The sequence below is a fragment of the Amblyraja radiata genome, chromosome 3 (assembly GCF_010909765.2).
Source record: "Amblyraja radiata isolate CabotCenter1 chromosome 3, sAmbRad1.1.pri, whole genome shotgun sequence".
Classification (NCBI taxonomy): Eukaryota; Metazoa; Chordata; class Chondrichthyes; order Rajiformes; family Rajidae; genus Amblyraja; species Amblyraja radiata.
The window spans coordinates 62,495,740-62,519,683 of record NC_045958.1 but is presented as its reverse complement, the minus strand read 5'-3'; positions in this window follow the sequence as shown (position 1 = coordinate 62,519,683).

The window sequence follows — 23,944 nt, the reverse complement described above, 5'->3', positions numbered from 1 at the left end:
TCTGCAGTAGAAAGAAACAGAGGGTTTTATGGCCTTCCTGGTGGGGGATGGAGGTGTAGAGTGACCGAATGTCCTTAGAAAAGATGAGGGAGTGGGGGCTCGGAAAGCGGAAGTCATTAAAGAGTCGAAGGGTATTTGATGTATCTTGGACATAGGTCAGGAGAGATAGGACTAGGGGGGGGATAGGATGGAGTCGAGGTATGTGGAAATCATTTCCGTGGGACAGGGGCAGGTAGAAACAAAGGGTCTGCCAGGGCAGTTGTATTTGTGGATTTTGGGGAGAAGGTAAAAATGTGCTGGGAAACAATAGGGAAGGCTGCGGAAGGCAGACAGCCAGAAGTGATGAAATCACTTATGTTGTTTGAGATTAAGGCCTGGTGCTCATCTGTGGAATCATGGTCCAAGGATAAGTAGGAGGAGGTGTCTGAGAGTTGTCGCCTGGCCTCGGCCCGGTAGAGGTCAGTGCGCCAGACTACCACGGTACCTCCCTTGTCGGCGGGTTTGATTATAATGTCAGGGTTGCTGCAGAGTGAGCGGAGGGCTGTATGTTCAGAGGGGGTGAGGTTAGGGTAAGTAAGGGGAATGGAAAAGTTGAGACGGTTGATGTCACACCAGCATTTAGAAATAAAGAGGTTAGAGACAGTAAAAGGAATTCTGGGGAGTCCAAGAGGAGGGGGACTGGTGTAGATGGGAGAAGGGGTTATCATTGGGTGGTGAGGACTCCTTCCCTTAGAAAAGGCGCGGAGGCGGAGGCGATGGGAGAAAAGCTCTACGTTGTGGCGGACCCGGAACTCGTTGAGGTGGGGGAAGAGGGGAACGAAGGTGAGGCCTCTGTTGAGAACAGACCATTCCGTATCAGAAAGGGGGATGTCAGGGGCGGGGGGGGGGGGGGGTGGTGAAAACACGACAAGGGTGAGGGTTGGGGTCAGAGGAGGGCCGGGGAGTGGACAAAGGCCGAGGTGAGATCTGGTGGGTGTTCAGAGAGGAGGGGGGGGGGGGTGAGGACTATTTTATGGGTGGGGTGCGGTCGGGTAACCAGGTGAAAAGAGGGGGAAGGGGGTGACCCAAGACTACTGAGGTTCCCTTTAGGAGGGGGGAGCAGTAGGACCCAACAGAGTTTGACTTGGAGAGTGGTAGGTGGATACAGATGAGGTGGGGGTGTGAAGCAATTGGCAGGTGGTGGAGCATGTGACAAAGACTAGGTGTGTAAACGAGACAAAAGAGCGTAAGATAAGGAAAGAAGGGAAGTGAAATCTTAAGCAAGAGAGAGCGAAATGGGTAGAAAGGGTAGAGGGAAGAGGGCAATAGGGTGGAATTCTAGGGAAATATGGAACAGATATGGGAAATGAGTAAAGGGAGGAGAGAAAAGGAGCAAGGTGATGAGGGTGATGGGCATGGTGGGAGTACTGTGTTCAACAGGCTGGATGTGGAACAGTGGAAAGAGATAACTTGAAATTGGATTATTCTACGGCCATACCGTTGGTTTGTAAGCTACCCAAGCAGAGTATGAAATGTGGTTCGCCCGGTTTACGTGTGGACTCACTCAAGCAATGAGGATGCCAAGGACAAAAAGGTCAGTGTGGGAATGGGAAGGGGGATTAAAATGGCTAGCGACCGAGAGTTCCAGCAGTCTTCGGGGAATGAGCGCAAGTGTTGGTGAAATGGTTGCCTAGTCATCGCTTGGTCTCGCCAATGTTACGAGGCCACTTCAGGAGCACTGAATGCAATAGATATTTCTCATCCCATCTCCCAGCATCCCAGCTGCACCTCTCTTTTCCAGCTTTCTACCCTTATAATATCAGTCTGAAGAAGGATCCCAACTAAAAGCATCATCTGTCCATTCCTTCCACAGATGCTGCCTGACCCGCAGAGTTCCTCCAGCACTTTTGCTCAAGATTCCAACACCTGCAGCTGTTTATGTCTCTGACCTACTTCTCTTTACCCATGTAGTTAGACGACTTACTGTAAATTAAATAATTATGGGATCATAGGTGTAGAATATGATTTGTCAAGTGACTACCAGAGAAAGACTTTGTAGTTGGAGTATTCAGGTATAGGGAGAGCAACTTTTTAGACAAATCAACATTTAACCTCCTGTTTCCTGTTTTTAGAAAACAATTCTTCCATTTACCTAACAAATGGGTGAGTAAAGGGCACATCTATTTCCTGTTGCATGTGGGATTCACACCAGATAAAACTATTTTTCGCCACCTAACATCTTTAAGTTCCCTTTCCAAGGAACATCACCCACCATCTCCCAGCACCCCAGCCGTACCTCTCTTTCCCAGCTTCCTACCTCCACCTCATCTGTCTGAAAAGGATCCCAATACAAAACACCATCTGTCCATTCTCTCCACTGATGCTGCCTGACCTGCTGAGTTCCTCGTGTACTTTGTTTTTTCACAAGATTCCAGCACTTGCAGTTTTCAGTGACCCTGGAGTACTCCCCTATACCCATGTTGTTAGATGACATTAATTAAATAATTATAGGATCATATATAACTTTCATAGGAGTAGAACATGATTTGTCATGGCTGCCAGAGAAAGACAGTGTAGTTCGAGTATTCAGGTACAGGGATAGAAAAAGCGTTGAAAATAATTACCACCTTAAAGGCAAAAGTGTTAGATGCCTTAGTGGATGAAGATTGGATATATCCCAGGGCCTGGTGGGATTTATCCCAGAATGTCACATTTGGCAATTGAGGAGATTGCTGGTACTCAGATAGTTTCATATATTCTGGCCAGAGGTGACAGAAAGAAGAAAACATGGTACCTGTATCCAATAAAGACACCAGGAATATATTAGAAGGTGGACAAAAATGCTGGAGAAACTCAGCGGGTGAGGCAGCATCTATGGAGCGAAGGAATAGGTGACGTTTCGGGTCGAGACCCTTCTTCAGAAGTCTCGACTCGAAACAGCACCTATTCCTTCACTCTTTAGATGCTGCCTCACCCGCTGAGTTTCTCCAGCATTTCTGTCTACCTTTGATTTTTCCAGCATCTGCAATTCTTTCTTAACCAGGAATATATTAGGTAATTATAGGCCTGTGAGTCTAACATGAATCATTATCAGAGATGGTCAGCATGACTTTGTTAAGGAGAATTTCTGTCAGTTTCTCATAAGTGTGAGGTGATGCGTTTTGGAATGGTTGATAAAACTAGGGCTTTCACAATGAATGGTGGTGGCCTAGGGAATACTGAGGAACACAGGACCTTGGTGTACATGCCAGAGGATCCCTGAAGATAGGATCACACGTGGTTATAGTTAAGAAGACAAATTTGATACTTGCCTTCATCAACAAAGATGTCAAGTATAAGAACAGGAATGTTGTGGGAGGTTATGTATTTTAAATATTCATCATCTTCAATGATCACTCGAAGTTAAGTGCAATAGTTCTCCTGGTAGGTTCTTTCTGTGGGTCTTGAGATGGCTGAATGGGCCAATCGTGAAGACAAAAACTTTACTGCAATGTGGGTCCCTACAGGCATGTCCATGACATCTTTAAAAGTGGTGCAAAGACAGCCCCCACACAGTCCCTGACAGAGATTGGGATCTGCAGCACGCACTCCACAACGGTTGGCAGTCTCTCCCCACTGCAGCTGCCTTCCACTTTCTCAACTATCATGGTGCTCTAACTGCTGACCAGCCACCTGTTCCAATGTTGAGGTCCTCTTCTTGGGAAGCACTTTGTCTGGAACCTCTCCCTCTCCCTTGACCTGCCACCATGGGCGACCCTACTAGGACCATAGCTCCAGATGATATAGCTCTCGGGATCTTCGGCACATGCAGGCGTCTTCACCATGACATGGCGGTGACCCTAGGAGAGGTGTAAAATATCAGTTGAAGTACTGCAGCAGTTCTGGTCGCCATATTACAGGAAATAGTTACACTGGAGAGGGTGCAGAGGAAATTAATCAGGATCTGGGATGAAGACCTTCGCCTATGAGAAGAGAACGGGAAAAATTCTGGCTTTCTCTTCCTAAAAGGGGGGAATGCCAATGAAGACATAGATTTATTGTCAAGAAACATTTCTCCATGGCAGAGATGTCTATGACCAGAGGCCATAGGTTAAAGATAAGGAGTAAGAAATGTTAAGTCTATCGAAGGAAGAATTTTATTATCTAAACGATTATTGAAATCTGGAACACAATGTTTAAGCGATTGGTGGAGGCAAATACTCTTACCCACTCAAGATCCCTCTCAGGTGTAAATCATAACAGCTGATGGCTCCAGTCAAGATCATATTTATCTTACAAATAACTTGTGTGAAGTACATTTTTCACATTGCCTTTTGGGAGATCATGTTGCTGTAATTGACACCAACTTTCCTGGTGACCGACCACATTTCAAGCTTCATGGTTGGGTAAGGTGATTTGTAAATTGTAAATTGCTGCCACTTTATTGCCACTTTACCTATTGCTTCACTTCAGAAATGGGACTTAGAAATTGTATGATAATAAAATATATAATAAAAGACTTCACTCCTGTCAATACCGTGCGGCCAAACTCAAGTCCGACCACTGATTCGCGTTGTCAATCTGATCCCTGTATCAATCGCTGGCTGTGTGTGATTTGCTGAGAACAGGATGAAGGATGGGAGCGCTCACTCTGCGCGGATACATAAGGAGCTCCGGAGATCGCCGCTCAAACTGCATCCGTGGAGTGAAGATGAAGTTCCTGCTAACACTGACCATCTGCGCTTCAGGTACCGGCTCTTGGTGGCGGCTGTCTGAGCGGACAGCTCCGGAGCGGGAGATGCACAGCCGGGACTGAAATCTATTTCATCTCAGCGCTGCATCCGCAAATACCATTCTTTTTTGGGGAGTTGTTGTATATTGAGCAATATAGACCAGGTCTGTGATATTGCTGTGATAGTGCCTGACCTGTGTGCCCATTGAACTCGCAGGTAATTTAATGCAATTCTCGCTGAATGGGGAATTAAGGAACTGCATTAAGGTTCAGCAAGGCAAGACACAAATTGCTAGAGTGACAACCCTGGAGATATTTCAGGTCGGGTCCTTTCTTCAGTCTGATTGCAGGGATGGGGAAGGAAATCAACAAGAGTGGGGTGGGGTGGGGGGGGGGGGGGGATCATGGAAGGCCCTTGGTGGTTATAGGCGAAGTTTTTTTTCACGGGCAGATGATGTACACACACAAGGTGCAAAGGCAAAATGATTAGTTGCGAATCATGAAGCTGGAGGATTGGCGGGGTATGAATCGTTTAGCAGTGTAGAGCGAGGGGCGCATTTCGTGTCTTTTCTCTCTAAATGGGGTTAGGCGCTTTACAGATTCAGATGGGATTCTTTACGGATGCATTGAAGAATGGATCGTACATGGATCATAATTAACGTTTTTGACTGTTTTCCAGTATTCCTCGCTCAACGCGTCGTCACTGTGAAACCCGTAAGTTCAAGACCCTTCTACTTTTCAATGGACTGATGTAGAGTTTGGACGTTAGTGGTGGACGGGACAGACAGGGCCAGTTGGAGGGAACTGAACGTTCCAGGTAGATGACCTCGTATGGAAAACAAGGGTTAAAATGCAGAGAAAATAAGGTAGCGGAAGGTTAAAAGGCAAAACGTGTAAGTGATAGATAAAAGGTCAGTAACGGGGCAGGGAAAGAAACAATAGAAGGCTGGACTGGTGGAGAGATAAAATGGCATGGATTTTTCAGCTCAGGGTTAAATTTCGAGGGCTGCAATGCGTTTAGTCAAGGATAGAAAAACTTGAGAGGCAGGGAGATGGAGAGTTGAAGTGACGGAGAACTGGGAAGCAGGGACTGAGTCTGGAGAAACGTGTGTGTTCAGCAAGCGCTCACCCCCTCTTCCTCGCCACAGTGTGAGTGCTGAGTGCGGAAAGATGTGGACGTAAAAACTGCTCGGCCTGGATAGAGTGCTTGAAACACTGGGTGGTGGGAAGGGAGGGGGTCAAAAGGCAGTCGTTGCATCTGCTGCTCTTGTGGGACAAGTGCTGTGAGACGGGGAAGGAAGTGGATCGCTGAGGAATGGACTAAGTTCCAGGGTGGAAACATTTTCCTTCTGAATATTGAAAAGGACGGGGAAGATTTGGTTGGTGGTGGCATTGAACTAAAGATGAAATGTTGGAGGCCGTGTAGAAGCAGGTGGAATGAAATACCAGGACAGCGAACAATAACGGGCCCAGCACCGTTCTTAATGAAGGAATGAGAGATGTCGAAAATAAATTGGACATTAAAAAAAAAAAAATGTTTTAACTTGATTCCCTGATTACAAACTTGATTTGGGATTATAAATCACATTGAATTCATAAACGACATCTATGTAAACCCAAAGAAAAAGATGGATTGGCTCTCCCCAATTTCTTGTACTATTTTTGGGCAGCGAATACTAAAAATATAATTTACTGGCTGGATAATGCATGTCAACAAGTAGATTGGTTAGTAACAGAGAGAGAGGATTGCTCGCCTTTTAATATAGGCGCGATCCTTCTCTCCCCAATAAAGTTGAAGAACACAATATACGAGAAAACCCCGATTATTCATAGTACCTTACGAATTTGGAGTCAAGTAAAACTTACTCTTAAATTAAGAAATCTATCTCTTCTTTCTCCAATAGCTAATAACCCGTCGTTCAAACCATCTATTATAGATAAAACGTTTATTTATTGGGAAAGACTAGGGATTAAAAAGGTTGGGGATTTGTATGAAATGGGAAACCTAATATCAATCCAGAAATTACAGTCGAAATACAATCTGAAAGGTAATCAATATTTCAGATATCTTCAAATTCGAGATTATTTGAAAACATATACCCACGAGTACCAAACTCTGTTGCCAGATATATTAGATGAAGGTATGAATAGAAACGCAGTCAAATAATCTAATATCATACTTGTACAATATCCTTCTAAATATAGAAATTCCATCGTCAGACGTAATTAGAAGAGAATGGGAAGAGGAATTAGGCCTAAATATTTCCATAAACAGATGGGAAAAATATCTCCTATATATACATAATTGATCGATTAATGTTAGACAGACTACACAGACTATATTACTCAAAAACTAAACTGAATAAGATTTTTCCAAATGTCTCTCCTATCTGCGACAAATGTCTTTCTCAAGAAGCAACTCAAACACACTCCTTTGCTTCTTGCATAAAGCTCCATAAATTTTGGAAAGGAATTTTTGAAATGTTCTCAAAATTATTAAAAACAAAACTAGACCCCCATACAGAATTGATTATTTTCGGAATAGCAGGAGCCTGTTCTGAGCTATCAATATTTCAAAGACGTTTACTTAATTATGGCCTGATAATGGCAAAAAAACGTACACTTAAATTTTGGAAAAGTGCTTCTACCCCAACTCTTAAAATGTGGATTACAAGCATGTCTGAGACGCTACATCTTGAAGATATGAGATTGATTGATTATTGATTGATTATACCTTTAATAATCCTTTACAGGAAATTACAGTGCCATGACAGCTTAAAGACAGACATAACACCACACATTTCCTCAAATAGCTTCCATACTTAACAAGTTAAAATACAAGTTAAAATACAAGTTAAAATACAATGAATGAAAAAAAAATGCAGTTATTTATGCGCATTATATAACCTTATAGCAGCTGGTATACAAGACTTCCTATGTCTCTCAGTTTTGCACATTGGTGCAATCAGTCTCTGACTGAAGATGCTGCTCTTGATCACCTTCAGGGCATGGAGTGGGTGAGTGGGGTTGGTCATTATTGAACCCAGTTTGTTCAGAGTTCTGGCCTCTGCCACCTGCTGGACCGTTCGTTGCTCAGCCCCGACCACTGAGCCGGCCTTCCTGATCAGCTTGTCCAGTCTGTTTTTGTCCGCTATACGGGCGCCATCTCCCCAACAGGCCACAGCAAAAAACAGAGCACTGGCCACCACTGAATGGTAGACACTGCACAGCAGGGGTTGGCAGATGTTAAATGACCTCAGCCTCCTTAAAAAATACAGTCGACTTTGTCCCTTCCTGTACACCGCCTCCATATGACCCTTCCAGTCCAGCTCACTGTCAAGCTGCACACCAAGGTACCTGTGGTTAGCAACCACCTCCACCTCAGTGCCCTTAATGGTGATTGGTGTTGGTTGAGTCCTCCTCCTCCCCCTCCTGAAGTCCACAACTATCTCCTTGGTTTTTGTGGTGTTAAGATGGAGGTTATTGTGTGCACTCCACTCCACAAAGTTGCTTATTATGTCTCTATACTCCTCCTCATTGCCCCCTTTGATGAGGCCGACAACAGCTGTGTCATCCGAAAATTTCTGCAAAAAGCAGCTGTTGGTGTTATATTGGAGGTCCGCGGTGTAGATGGTAAACAGGAATGGAGCCAACACAGTTCCTTGTGGAGCCCCTGTGCTGCTCAAGATGGTGCTTGAGACATTGTTCTGTAGGCGCACGTACTGTGGTCTGAGGGAAAGGTAATCCAAACACCACAATACCAGTGATGGATCCACTTTCATCTTCTCCATCTTCTCCCCTAGCAGTCGGGGCTGAATTGTGTTAAAGGCGCTTGAGAAGTCAAAAAATTTAATCCTTACAGATGCATCAGTAGTGTCCAAATGTGTGTACACCCTCTGCAGCATGTAAATGAGGGCATCATCGACACTGATGTTAGGCTGATATGCAAACTGTAAAGGATCCATTTGAGTTGACACACTAGTCCTGATGTAGGAAAGGACAAGTCTCTCAAATGTCTTCATAATATGTGAAGTGAGCGCTACTGGTCTGTAGTCATTGTGGTGAGTGGGATGGATCTTCTTTGGGACAGGTACCAGGCAAAATGTTTTCCACAGCCTTGGAACCTTCTGTAGACGCAAGCTCAGGTTGAACAGGTGTGTTAGAATACCACACAGCTCTGAAGAGCAGGTCTTCAGTAGCCTTGGGCTGGTGTCATCGGGCCCCACTGCTTTCCCTGGCTTCAGTCTGTCCAGCATCATCTTGACCTGAGCAGTATGAAGAGTCATAGGTGGGGCTGCTGGTGGAGTGGGAGGTGGAAAGAGGGGACTCCGTACAGGTGACATCTGAGGAGTGTTGGAGAGTGGGAGGGGAGGTGGAGAGGAAGCAGCAATGGTCAGCAGACCAGGTGGGGGAGGCTGGGGTGGTGTGGGGCAGTCAAATCTGTTGAGAAATCTGTTCAGATCGTCTTAGCAGGAAAATCAGAGCAATTTTCAAACATATGGTCTCCTTTCATTGATTCATTACAAGTATAGTATGGTGCAACACAATTTTGGAATTAAACCGATTTACGGGGTGATGGGTGTGGTTTCGTTTTGTCTTATTCTTTTTTAGGTCTTTACTTATTCACTCTTTGACTACACTATTTGGTAGTTTAGGGGTTTACACATTCACTATTTCTTTCACTTTCTCTCTTTCTTGCTCTTTCTCTCTTTTTCTATTTCTTCTTTGTCAAAATTTAAATGGAAGATGTGCAATAAATGTATTTTGTCATATGCCGCGGTTTATACTACTGTACACTGTTTCTAATAAAAATATTAATAAAAAAAAAAAATAAAAAAATAAAATAAAATAAATTGGACATGGGCTACGGGCCTTGTTGATCAAGGTGTCTGGAAATTGTTTGTTGAAAGACAAAGTTGTATTAGAAAAACTGGCGTAGATGACGCCATCATCACTTCTGATGAAAATCTGAGAAAGAGAGAGAGAGAGATGTGGAGGTGGGGGGTTTCCAAAAAGAGGGGAGAAGGGGGCGTGGGACAAGGCAACAAACCCTCAGCATTTGGGTGGGGAGCACTTCCATTCCATGAACTTCACCGAAGGCAATGTTTGAGGTTCCTTCCCTTCACAGCTACTGAGCCTGTAGCCGTCATGATTCCATTAGACATTCAAGTTATTACAGGACACATCCAGCTTGAAATCCTTTTGACAAAGGACCATCATCAGAGCTCTTTTTCAGCTGAATTATTTGAGGAACAAGACACCACACTGCAAATTACCAGAGATTGCCTCCAATCCATCATTGGTCTGGTATCTTTAACAATCTGTAGGTGTTTCATTCCCTCAGCGTGGGGCAGTTTGTAGTAATGACAATGCAACATGAAGGTCGTTGCCCCATTTCCTGGAGCACACCTGGCTCCTTCATCTTTGCCTCTTTGACTGGATATTTGTCCATCTGTCCGAATATTTCCGTGACAATATCTGATTGTCTACAAAGCATATAAATGCGTGTTGCTATTGATCTGAAGACATGATATTGATGACTTTTAGTTTCTTGTCAGAAGCTGCTTGAATTTGATTTGTTACTTAAATGTCTTCTTTTGATTAAAACGCTCATTCTGTTCTGTGTTTTACTAATGTGATCTGTTTTTGTTTGGTTTCAGCCTAAATGTGATAAATATTCGTCACCATTGTGCTCACGAGTGCGGGACCCAGTCTGTGGAACTAATAGCATAACCTTTGCCAATGAGTGCATGCTCTGCTTGTTCAATAGGTGCGAAATTTAATCTTTCAACATGGGCTTTCTTGGCAAATCCATTGAGAAGGAAGATCAAATTTCTTTGAGGAAGTGGCATTGAGCTGCTCGGAATGAGTGAGTGGCTGGAATGCATTGCTGGAAGTGGTGGTGAGGATAGATATGTTAGTGGCTGTTAAAGAGTCTGTTGGAAGGTTAGATCGCATGGGATCCAAGGAGAGATAGCTGAATGGATAGCGAATTGACTCCATGAAAGAAAGCCGAGGGTGATGGTGGAAGGTTGCTTCTCAGACTGGAGGCCTGTGACTAGTGGTGTGCCTCAGGGTTTGGTGCTGGGCCCATTATTGTTTGTCATCTACATCAATTATTTGAATGAGAACATACACGGCAAAATTAACAAGTTTGCTGATGATACAAAAGTTAGTAGTTTTGCAGATAGTGAAGATGGTTATGAAAGATTGCAGGAGGATCTGGATCGATTGGCCAGGTGGGCGGAGGAATGGTTGATAGAATTTAATACAGAGAAGTGTGAGGTGTTGCATTTTGGGATGTTGAACAAGGGAAGGGCCTAAACAGTAAATTGTAGGCCTATGGGTAGTGTTGTAGAGCAGAGAGTACAGGTGCATGGTTCCTTGAAGGTCGAGTTGCAGGTAGATAAGATGGTCAAAAAGACTTATGGCACTTTGGCCTTCATCAGTCTGAGTATTGAGTATAGAACTTGGGAGGTTATGTTGCAGTTGTATAAGACGTTGGTGAGACCGCATCTAGAATATTGTGTTCAGTTCTGGGCACCATGTTATAGGAAAGATATCGTCAAGCATGAAAGGGTTCAGAAAAGATTTACGAGGATGTTGCCAGGACCAGTGGGTGTGAGCTATAGGGGAAACTTGTGTTGGCTGAGTCTCTAATCCATGGAGCATAGGAGGATGAGAGGTGATCTTATTGAGGTGTACAAAATTATGAGAGGAATAGATCGGGTAGATGCACAGAGTCTCTTGCCCAGATTAGGGGAATCGAGGACCAGAGGAAATAGGTTCAAGGTGAGGGGGAAAAGATTTAATAGGAATCTGAGGGGTAACTTTTTCACACAAAGGGTTGTAAATGTATGGAACAAGCTGCCAAAGGAGATAGCTGAGGCTGGGACTATCCCATCATTTAAGAAACATTTAGACAGGTACATGGATAGCACAGGTTTGGAGCGATATGGACCAAGCACAGGCAAGTGGGACGAGTGTAGCTGGGACATTGTTGCCATGGGGAAAATTGGACCGAAGGGCCTCTTTCCACACTGTATCACTCTATGGCTATGACTCTGGATAGGCACACGGATGAGCACAGAATAGAGGCATATGGATCAAGAGCAGAATTAAGAGTTAGTCTTGGCATCACATTTGGCACAATCGTGTGCCAAAGGGCCTGTTCCTGTGCTGTACTGTTCTATGTTCCATGTTGTTGAGGTGGAATCGCACACCTAAATAATCCATTAAGTTTAAATCCACCGTTAAAAAAAACTTTTCCAATCTAATCCACTTCCGAGCAACCGATGTTCATCACATGGTTACAGCATGCCAACTATTCCTCAATTACCCCTAAATGTTGTGAGGACTTTATCTTTTAGGAAGCAAATCACAGAAATCCACCACCCCTTGAGTGATTATAAATGTATCTTGGGGGCGGCACAGTGGTGCAGCGGTAGAGTTGCTGTCCTCCAACTCCAGAGACATGGGTTCGATCTTGACTACAGGTGGTGTCTGTACGGAATTTGTACATTCTCCCCGTGACCTGTGGGTTTTCCCCAAGTGCTCCAGTTTCCTCCCACACTCCAAAGACATACAGGTTTGTCAGTTAATTGGCTTATGTAAATATTTTAAATTGTCCCTAGTGTGTAGGATAGTTCAAGTGTACATGGTTCGCTGGTCGGTGTGGACTCAGTGGGCCGAAGGGCCTGTTTCCACGCTGTATCTCTAAACTAAACTTAACTAAACTTTCCTCCAATCCTTCTACCACTGGAAGTGTCTGACTCTAGTCATTTTCTATCATAGGAAATTGGTCCTTTCTATTCATTTCTACTCACGCTACTCATAATTTTGTAAACCTCAGTTGTTGCTCCCCTCGGCCTCTCTTGCTGCTCAAAAAACAATTATGCCATCTAGTTTTCTTGTACATCTAAAATGCACCAGTTCTGACAATATCCTGATAAATCAAATATGATCGCATCCTTTCTGTGCTAATTGTATGCTTCATATTGGTCTACTATGATCTCTGCTATTGTATTCTATGCCTCAACTGATAAATAAGGAATCATAAAATTATATATTTCCATGATCACAGGCTAAAACACAATATCCTGAAGAGGAGACTGCTTAAACCTGACAAAACCAAAAGCTCGTTTCCCAGCTGAACTTTGTTCAAAATGTTTAGAATATTTGTTCTTATATTGAAAATTAGACCTCAGAGTCCATTGTGAGCCCAAAGGTTTAACAGCTGCAATGCCATTGATCTTCATTTATATTTATTAAGATTGACAAAGCCTAGAACCGTACCGCACAGGAATTGGCACCTCAGCCCATAATGTCCATGCTGAATATGATGCCGTTAGAATAATTTCCTCTGTTTGTATGTGATCCTATCATTCCAATCCTGCATTTGCTTATCTAAGAGCCTCATAAATGCCATTATCGTATCACACAATCTCTGGCAGCTCATTCCATGAACCTCTTGTGTTTAAAAATAAATGTGCCTTGCATACCTCCGGTAAACGTTGCCCCTCCACCTTAAAGCTGTACCCCTCTAACATTCTATTAGGTCTCCCCTATAAAGCTACAACATCGAATAAACGGCACCAATCTTCATGTGATAACTCAAAGTTCTCCTGTATCCTTCTGCTTCCAGCTTTTTCACTTTATCAGTCTCCATTCCTCAGGAACCAGGACTCAGAACTCCTATAGTCAATGCCCCGACTGATGAATGCAAGCATACCACGTCCATGCTTTACCACTCCATCTACTTGTGTTGCCAAGGAAGTTGAGGAGAATTGAGTTTTGGCAAAGCATGTATGCATAACCATATAATATAACCATATAACAATTACAGCACGGAAACAGGCCATCTCGACCCTTCTAGTCCGTGCCGAACACATAATCTCCCCTAGTCCCATATACCTGCGCTCAGACCATAACCCTCCATTCCTTTCCCATCCATATAACTATCCAATTTATTTTTAAATGATAAAAACGAACCTGCCTCCACCACCTTCACTGGAAGCTCATTCCACACAGCTACCACTCTCTGAGTAAAGAAGTTCCCCCTCATGTTACCCCTAAACTTCAGTCCCTTAATTCTCCAGTCATGTCCCCTTGTTTGAATCTTCCCTACTCTCAGTGGGAAAAGCTTTTCCACGTCAACTCTGTCTATCCCTCTCATCATTTTAAAAACCTCTACCAAGTCCCCCCTTAACCTTCTGCGCTCCAAAGAATAAAGCCCTAACTTGTTCAACCTTTCTCTGTAACTTAGTTGCTGAAACCCAGGCAACATTCTAGTAAATCTCCTCTGTACTCTCTCTATTTTGTTGACATCCTTCCTATAATTAGGCGACCAAAATTGTACACCATACTCCAGAATTGGCCTCACCAATGCCTTGTACAATTTTAACATTACATCCCAACTTCTATACTCAATGCTCTGATTTATAATGGCCAGCACACCAAAAGCTTTCTTTACCACCCTATCTACATGAGATTCCACTTTCAGGGAACTGTGCACAGTTATTCCCAGATCCCTCTGTTCACCTACATTCTTCAATTCCCTACCATTTACCATGTACGTCCTATTTTGATTTGTCCTGCCAAGATGTAGCACCTCACACTTATCAGCATTAAACTCCATCTGCCATCTTTCAGCCCACTCTTCCAACTGGCATAAATCTCTCTGTAGACGTTGAAACTCTACTTCATTACCCGCAACCCCACCTATCTTAGTATCATCTGCATACTTACTAATCCAATTTACCACACCATCGTCCAGATCATTGATGTACATGACAAACAACAGTGGACCCAACACAGATCCCTGTGGCACCCCACTCGTCACTGGCCTCCAACCTGACAAACAACCATCCACCATTACTCTCTGGCATCTCCCATTCAGCCACTGTTGAATCCATCTTGCTACTCCACCATTAATACCCAACCATTGAACCTTCTTAATCAACCTTCCATGAGGAACCTTGTCAAAGGCCTTACTGAAGTCCATATACACAACATCCACTGCTTTACCCTCATCAATTTCCTGAGTAACATCTTCAAAAAATTCAAGAAGATTAGTTAAACATGACCTTCCAGGCACAAATCCATGTTGACTGTTCCTAATCAGACCCAGTTTATCCAGATGCTTACATATATTATCTCTAAGTATTCTTTCCATTAATTTGCCCACCACTGACGTCAAACTAACAGGTCTATAATTGCTAGGTTTACTCTTAGACCCCTTTTTAAACAATGGAACAACATGCGCAGTACGCCAATCCTCCGGCACTATTCCCGTTTCTAATGACATTTGAAATATTTCTGCCATAGCCCCTGCTATTTCTACACTAGCTTCCCTCAATGTCCTAGGGAATATCCTGTCCGGACCTGGAGACTTATCCACTTTTATATTTCTCAAAAGTGTCAGTACTTCCTCTTCTTTGATCCTCATAGTTTCCATAGCTACTCTACTTGTTTCCCTTACCTCACATAATTCAATATCCTTCTCCTTGGTGAATACCGAAGAAAATAAATTGTTCAATATCTCCCCCATCTCTTTTGGCTCTGCAGATAGTTGGCCACTCTGACTCTCTAATGGACCAATTTTATCCCTCGTTATCCTTTTGCTATTAATATAGCGGTAGAAACCCTTCGGATTTACTTTTACCTTACTTGCCAAAGCAACCTCATATCTTCTTTTAGCTTTTCTAATTTCTTTCTTAAGATTCTTTTTACATTCTTTATACTCCTCAAGCACCTCATTTACTCCATGCTGCCTATAACTATTATAGATCTCCCTCTTTTTCCGAACCAAGTGTCCAATTTCCCTTGAAAACCATGGCTCTTTACAATTTTTACAATTTCCTTTCAACCGAAAAGGGACATAAAGATTCTGTACTCTTAAAATTTCACCTTTAAATGTACTCCATTTCTCTTCCACATCTTTCCCATAAAACAAACTGTCCCAATTTACTCCTTTTAAATCCTTTCGCATCTCCTCAAAGTTAGCCTTTCTCCAATCAAAAATCTCAACCCTAGGTCCAGTTTTGTCCCTCTCCATAATTATATTGAAACTAATGGTATTGTGATCACTGGACCCGAACTGTTCCCCAATGCATACCTCTGCCACCTGACCCATCTCATTTCCTAACAGGAGGTCCAGTACCGCCCCTTCTCTAGTAGGTACTTCTATGTATTGTTGCAAAAAACTATCCTGCACACATTTTACAAACTCCAACCCATCCAGCCCATTTACAGAATGTGTTTCCCAGTCTATGTGTGGAAAATTGAAATCTCCCACAATCACTACCTTGTGCTTACTACTAATATCTGCAATCTCCTTACATATTTGCTCTTCCAATTCTCGCTCCCCATTTGGCGGTCTATAATACACCCCTATAAGTGTTGCTACCCCTTTCCCATTTCTCAGTTCCACCCAAATAGCCTCCCTAGACGAGCCCTCTAATCTATCCTGCCAAAGCACTGCTGTAATATCTTCCCTGATAAGCAATGCAACACCTCCACCTCTTGCCCCTCCAATTCTATCACACCTGAAGCAACGAAATCCTGGAATATTTAGTTTCCAATCACAGCCCTCCTGCAACCATGTTTCACTGATCGCCACAACATCATACTTCCAGGTGTCAATCCAGGCTCTAAGTTCATCCACGTTTCTTACAATGCTCCTAGCATTAAAATATACACATTTAAGAAACCCACCCTCTCTTATTCTCTGATTATTTTCTTTTTCTTCTCTCTCCCCTACATTTTGGGTCAGAGTGCTACCATTCTCTGCCCCCTGCTTCACACACTGACTGCTAGCTTTCCCAATTTGAGTCCCTCCCCCCAACCATACTAGTTTAAAGTCTCCCCAGTAGCCTTTGCAAATCTCCCCGCCAGGATATTGGTCCCCCTTGAGTTCAAGTGCAACCCGTCCTTTCTGTACAGGTCGCACCTTCCCCAAAAGAAGTCCCAATGATCCAGAAACTTGAATCCATACCCACTGCACCAGTCCCTCATCCACTCATTTATCCTCCACCTTGCTCCATTCCTACTCTCACTGTCGTGTGGCACAGGCAGTAATCCTGAGATTGTTACCTTTCCAGTCCTTCTCCTTAACTCTCTACCTAACTCCCTAAATTCTTCTTTCAGGACCTCTTCTCTTTTTTTACCTATGTCGTTGGTACCTATATGCACCACAACCTCAGGCTCCTCTCCCTCCCATTTCAGGATTTCTTGGACACGTTCAGACACATCCCTGACCCTGGCACCAGGGAGGCAAACTACCATCCGGGACTCCTGTCTGCGTCCACAGAATCGCCTATCCGACCCCCTGACTATAGAGTTCCCTATTACAATTGCCCTCCCCTTCTTTTCCTTACCCTTCTGAGCAACCGGACCGGTCTTTGTGCCAGAGGCCCGGCCGCTGTCGCTGCCCCCAGGTAGGCTGTGTCCCCCACCCTTACTCAAGCATGAGTACTTATTTTCAAGGTGTACAGCCACCGGGGTACTCACCAGTCCCTGCCTCTGCCCGTTGCCCTTCCTAACTGTGACCCAGTTTTCTGTCTCCCATGGTCTTGGAGTGACCACCTCCCTGTAACTTCTTTCTATGACCTCCTCGCTCTCCCTGAGCAGACAGAGGTCATCGAGTTGCTGTTCCAGGTTCCTGACATGGTCCCTTAGGAGCCCCATCTCGACGCACCTTGCGCAGATGTGGACGTCTGGAGGGCACTCCGACTCCATGACCTCCCACATCTGACATCCAGAACAGTAAACTGCCCTGGCCCTCATTCTCCCCCTTATCCAAATACAATAAAGCCTTACAATTACAATACAAATACAATACAAGCCAATGTTAAACAGTGTTAAACAGTGTTAAACTAATTTATTTGTCTTAATGTAAAGTTGTGTCATCATTTTATGCCACCAATGAATTGAGGGTATTGTTCGAGGATCATTGCCTATGCTGAGTCAGTCCTTTGATCCCTGTCCATTAGAAAATAGGTGCAGGAGGAGGCCATACGGCCCTTCGAGCCAGCACCGCTTTTTTTTTTTTGCTTACTTTCATAGACTGATGTACAAGGACCCCCAGATCCCGTTGTACTTCCCCTTTTCCCAACTTGACGCCATTTAGATAGTAATCTGCCTTCCTGTTTTGCTACCAAAGTGGATAACCTCACATTTATCCGCATTAAACTTCATCTGCCATGCATCTGCCCACTCCCCCAACCTGTCTAAGTCACCCTGCATTCTCATAGCATCCTCCTCACAGTTCACACTGCCACCCAGCTTTGTGTCATCTGCAAATTTGCTAATGTTACTTTTTGAAACCCTTCATCCAAATCATTGATGTATATTGTAAATAGCTGCGGTCCCAGCACCAAGCCATGCGGTACCCCACTAGTCACTGCCTACCATTCTGAATGGGACCCGTTAATCCCTACTCTTTGTTTCCTGTCTGCTAACCACTTCTCTATCCATGTCAGCACTCTACCCCCAATACCATGTGCCCTAATTTTGCCCACTAATCTCCTATGTGGGATCTTATCAAATGCTTTCTGAAAGTCAATTGAAACATTGTTTCAAGTCATTGAAACATGGTTTATTGTAAAATGTTTTATTTTCAACTGGTTTTCTGTGCCTCCAGGGAATACAATAAAGATATTAACATTCTGAGGAATGGAGACTGTTAAAGCGAAAATGTTGGAAGCAGAAGGACACTGGAGAACTTTGAGTTACCACATGACGATTGATGCCGTTTAGTCGATGGGCAACAGTCTACCGACTCTATCCCTTTAGCATGTTGAGCTTTTCTTCAGAACAGGAGGTGGATTTGCTGACTAGGAGCTCATGGAGAACTGATCAAAAAAGTAGTTGTCCTCATGTTCTACTTGATCAGGGAATAAACCCTCATATACCTTCTGCAAAGAACAAACAGATCTTTCAATAAATAATCTTTAAAACTTTTGTTATACGTGTGCATACATGCTTTCTTCAATTTTTTGTAATCAAATGGATGGCAGTAGCTCCCTCTATTCTGCATCACTCCACACAACTGTGCTTTTCCCTCTTCAGAATAAGCGAGTTCGGTATTCCGAAAAACGCAAGGAATCATGGGATTTGTCAAAGGTCATTCACAAAAAAAAATGCGGGAGCCAGGTACCGGGAGAGTGGGGTGTAACAGCAAGAGAGAGAGAGAGGGGACAGATGCGAGTGGGAGACGAGGAGAGACTGGTCTGGCAGAGAGACGGTGAGAGGTGGAGGAGAGAGAATGGGTGTTTGTGTTTTGCTCACAGATGTGTTTAGTTTAAAATTCCACGGGGAGTGCCGGGGTTTGCACATTGGTTGCAGAGGCGGGCAATGTCCTCCAGTCCCTCCCTCCAGTCCGGCATGAGGGGTGGGGGGGTGGAGAAATTGTCCTAGCGCCGGTGAGTTCTTGCGCAGATGGGGTGTCCGGGACCTGCAGTGAAGCCGCGATAGCGAGTTCCTCTCTCCCCATCTCCCTTCCCATCCATCTCCCCATCGCTCTCCCCTTCTCTCTCCCCGCTGGCTTTCCCCCCCATCCCCCAGTCTCTACCTCCCCCTCTCCCTCCATCCCCCCTCCTCCCCCACTCTCCCTGCTCACCTCCCCAGGATCTTGATGTAAACCACCGTCGGCCCCTTTTCCTCCACCACGTCGGCAATGTAGTTGAGGCGGGGGCTGTCGGGGGGGACGGGCCGAGCAGCCTGGAGCCGGGGGAGGGGGAGGGAGAGGCTGAGGCTACGGCCTAGTCCTTGCCCTGGGTCCCACTCCCCCCGGGCCTGGAGCAGCAGCACCGCTTCCCCCAGACCCAGACCCAGCCCCAGCCTCGCCTTTACCCGCTGACAGGCGTCGCTCTGTAGGAAAGAACTGCAGATGCTGGTTTACACCGAAGGTAGACACAACATGCTGGAGTAACTCAGCGGGACAGGCAGCATCTTTGGAGAAAAAGAATAGGTGACGATTTGGGTCGAGACCCTTCTCCAGAGATGTTGCCTGATCCGCTGAGTTACTGCAGCATTTTGTGTGTATCCCTGTGTTTCCCATCACCCCGGACATCTCCAACTGCCTCTGGACAGGGATGGGACACTCGGGAGGGGACGGGGACGGTAGTGAGATCAGCCATTCGCACTTGTTCTACATTATCTAACTCCAGTAGTAATTCCACAGTACTTGCAGCGCCAGAGACCCGGGTTCGATCCTGACTACAGATGAAACTTAGGTCTGTATACACGCAGCAGCTCAGCTGTTTATCGCGAATGACCTATGACCTGGGCATGTTCAGTCGGAATACCAAACTCGCTTATTACTGACAGGAGGCCAGTTGGCCCATTGAGAGTATGACAGCTTGTCCCACACCCTGTCCTCCAGAGCCCAGGAATCGTTTCATTTGAAGTTGTTATACATCAGCCATTGAAAACCATACTTGAGTCTGTCGCCACTGCATGTACATGAACATAAAGCAGCACAGCGCAGGAGTTCAGTTTAGTTTATTGTCACATGTACTGAGGTACTGTGAAAAACTTTTGTTGAGTGCCATCCAGTCAGCCGAAAGACAATACATGATTACAATCGAACCATTCACAGTGTATTGTTATATGATAAGGGAATACCGTTTAATGTAAGATAAAGCCAGTGAAATCCGATCAAAGATAGCCGAGGGTCACCAATGAAGTAGATATTAGTTCAGGACTGCTCTCTAGTTGCAGTAGGATGGTTCAGTTGCCCGATAACAGCTGGGAAGAAACAGTCCCTGAATCTGGAGCTGTGCGTTTTCACACTTCTGTACCCTTTGCCAAATGGAAGAGGGGAGAAGAGGGAGCGGCCAGGGTGCGAATCATCCTTGATTGTGTTGCTGGCCTTGCCGAGGCAGCATGAGATGTAAATGGAGTTAATGGAAGGGAGGTTCATTTGTGTGATGGTCTGGGCTGCGTCCACAATTCGCCACAATTTCTTGCGGTCTTGGATGGAGTTGTTCCTAAACCAAACTGTGATGCATCCTGATAAAATGCTTTCTACGGCGCATCTATAGAAGTTGGGAAGGGTTGTTGGGGACATGCCAAACTTCCTAAGCCTTCTGAGGAAGTAGAGGCGTTGGTGTGTTTTCCGAATCTGTTCTGCGCCGTCAATACAAACAGGTATGTGTACCGCTTCACTTCCTGAAGTTGATCACTATCTCCTTTTTCTTGCTGACGTTGAAAGGTTGTTGTCTCGACACCAAGACACGAGGTTCTCGATCTCTTTCCTCTACTGTGACTCATCATTATTTGGTATCCGGCCCTCAATGGTGGTGTCATCTGTGAATCTGTCAAATGAGTTAGATTTGTACATGGCTGCACAGTCGTGGGAGTAAATGAAGTAAAAATGGGGGCTGCGAGCGCCTCTGAGTCTGTGCGGAGCTTCTGGAAGGAAGTTAATTAACTGAATAATGCAACATTTACCCTGGCAGTACAAACAATTCAGCCAGTGCTTCACTCCTTGCTTCACTCCTTGGCCAATCACCAAACAGCAGGGCAACTGTCTTGCAACATGATTTACATTATTTAGAATCCCTTTGCAATAATCCAATCAAACCCATGCATCTGCAATACCTTAGAGTTTCTCTGCAAGGTCCTCATACATATTATCAATTGCTAAGATTGCTGGACCTTCCTTATCTGGCGTATTGATCTGGGACCTAGACTTCCTGGCACCAGCTTGCAGCTTGAGGCTTCTCACAGAAAAAGGCCAACAGGCCCTGCAGATGCATGAATCCTTTGCTCTATTTTAACTCTATTTTGGCCAAGATTTACATTCCCTCCTCCTATCATATGATAACCTATCATCATTGATAATTAAAGCACAGTAGTGACTGTTCCATTCTAACAAATATCTTAACAAAAAGATGCTGATGTATGGTCAGGAACTCTTGGTCAGTTGCTTTTTGTGGGTTCACCCTCAAGAAGGCTGATCTAATTTCTGCAACAGAGAGAAGACTGCTGGAGAAACACAACGAGTGAGGCAGCATCTATGGAGAGGAGGAATTGCCGACGTTTCGGGTCGAGACCCTTCTTCTGCAACAGAGATCCTGGGAAGAGGCACACTTCAGTCTGAAGGGCCTGTTGGACTTCTGCATTAATCGAACATACTGTAGAAAGCATTCAGTTCATCAGGTAGGGTCGCACTATCACTAATGATATTGGCCAAGATTGACTGGCAATTAATTCTAAAAGGGTTGACGGTGGATATGCAATGGAAGACATTTAAAGACTGCATGGATGAACTACAAAAATTGTTCATCCCAGTTTGGCAAAAGAATAAATCAGGGAAGGTAGTGCATCCGTGGATAACAAGGGAAATCAGGGATAGTATCAAAGCGAAGGATGATGCGTACAAATTAGCCAGAAAAAGCAGCATACCGGAGGACTGGGAGAAATTCAGAGACCAGCAGAGGAGGACAAAGGGCTTAATTAGGAAAGGAAAAATAGATTATGAAAGAAAACTGGCAGGGAACATAAAAACTGACTGCAAAAGTTTTTATAGATATGTGAAAAGAAAGAGATTAGTTAAAACAAATGTAGGTCCCTTGCAGTCAGAAACAGGTGAGTTGATCATGAGGAACAAGGATATGGCAGACCAATTGAATAACTACTTTGGTTCCGTCTTCACTAAGGAAGACATAAATAATCTGCCGGAAAAAGCAGGGGACCGTGGGTCAAAGGAGTTGGAGGAATTGAGTGAAATCCAGGTTAGCCGGGAAGTGGTGTTGGGTAAATTAAATGGATTAAAGGCCGATAAATCCCCAGGGCCAGATAGGCTGCATCCCAGAGTACTTAAGGAAGTAGCTCCAGAAATAGTGGATGCATTAGTAATAATCTTTCAAAACTCTTTAGATTCTGGAGTAGTTCCTGAGGATTGGCGGGTAGCAAACGTAACCCCACTTTTTAAGAAGGGAGGGAGAGAGAAAACGGGGAATTACAGACCAGTTAGTCTAACATCGGTAGTGGGGAAACTGCTAGAGTCAGTTATTAAAGATGGGATAGCAGCACATTTGGAAAGTGGTGAAATCATTGGACAAAGTCAGCATGGATTTACAAAAGGTAAATCATGTCTGACGAATCTTATAGAATTCTTCGAGGATGTAACTAGTAGCGTGGATAGGGGAGAACCAGTGGATGTGGTGTATCTGGACTTCCAGAAGGCTTTCGACAAGGTCCCACATAAGAGATTAGTTTACAAACTTAAAGCACACGGCATTGGGGGTTCAGTATTGATGTGGATAGAGAACTGGCTGGCAAACAGGAAGCAAAGAGTAGGAGTAAACGGGTCCTTTTCACAATGGCAGGCAGTGACTAGTGGGGTACTGCAAGGCTCAGTGCTGGGACCCCAGCTATTTACAATATATATTAATGATCTGGATGAGGGAATTGAAGGCAATATCTCCAAGTTTGCGGATGACACTAAGCTGGGGGGCAGTGTTAGCTGTGAGGAGGATGCTAGGAGACTGCAAGGTGACTTGGATAGGCTGGGTGAGTGGGCAAATGTTTGGCAGATGCAGTATAATGTGGATAAATGTGAGGTTCTCCATTTTGGTGGCAAAAACAGGAAAGCAGACTATTATCTAAATGGTGGCCGACTAGGAAAAGGGGAGATGCAGCGAGACCTGGGTGTCATGGTACACCAGTCATTGAAAGTGGGCATGCAGGTGCAGCAGGCAGTGAAGAAAGCGAATGGTATGTTAGCTTTCATAGCAAAAGGATTTGAGTATAGGAGCAGGGAGGTTCTACTGCAGTTGTACAGGGTCTTGGTGAGACCACACCTGGAGTATTGCGTACAGTTTTGGTCTCCAAATCTGAGGAAGGACATTATTGCCATAGAGGGAGTGCAGAGAAGGTTCACCAGACTGATTCCTGGGATGTCAGGACTGTCTTATGAAGAAAGACTAGATAGACTTGGTTTATACTCTCTAGAATTTAGGAGATTGAGAGGGGATCTTATAGAAACTTACAAAATTCTTAAGGGGTTGGACAGGCTAGATGCAGGAAGATTGCTCCCGATGTTGGGGAAGTCCAGGACAAGGGGTCACAGCTTAAGGATAAGGGGGAAATCCTTTAAAACCGAGATGAGAAGAACTTTTTTTCACACAGAGAGTGGTGAATCTCTGGAACTCCCTGCCACAGAGGGTAGTCGAGGCCAGTTCATTGGCTATATTTAAGAGGGAGTTAGATGTGGCCCTTGTGGCTAAGGGGATCAGAGGGTAT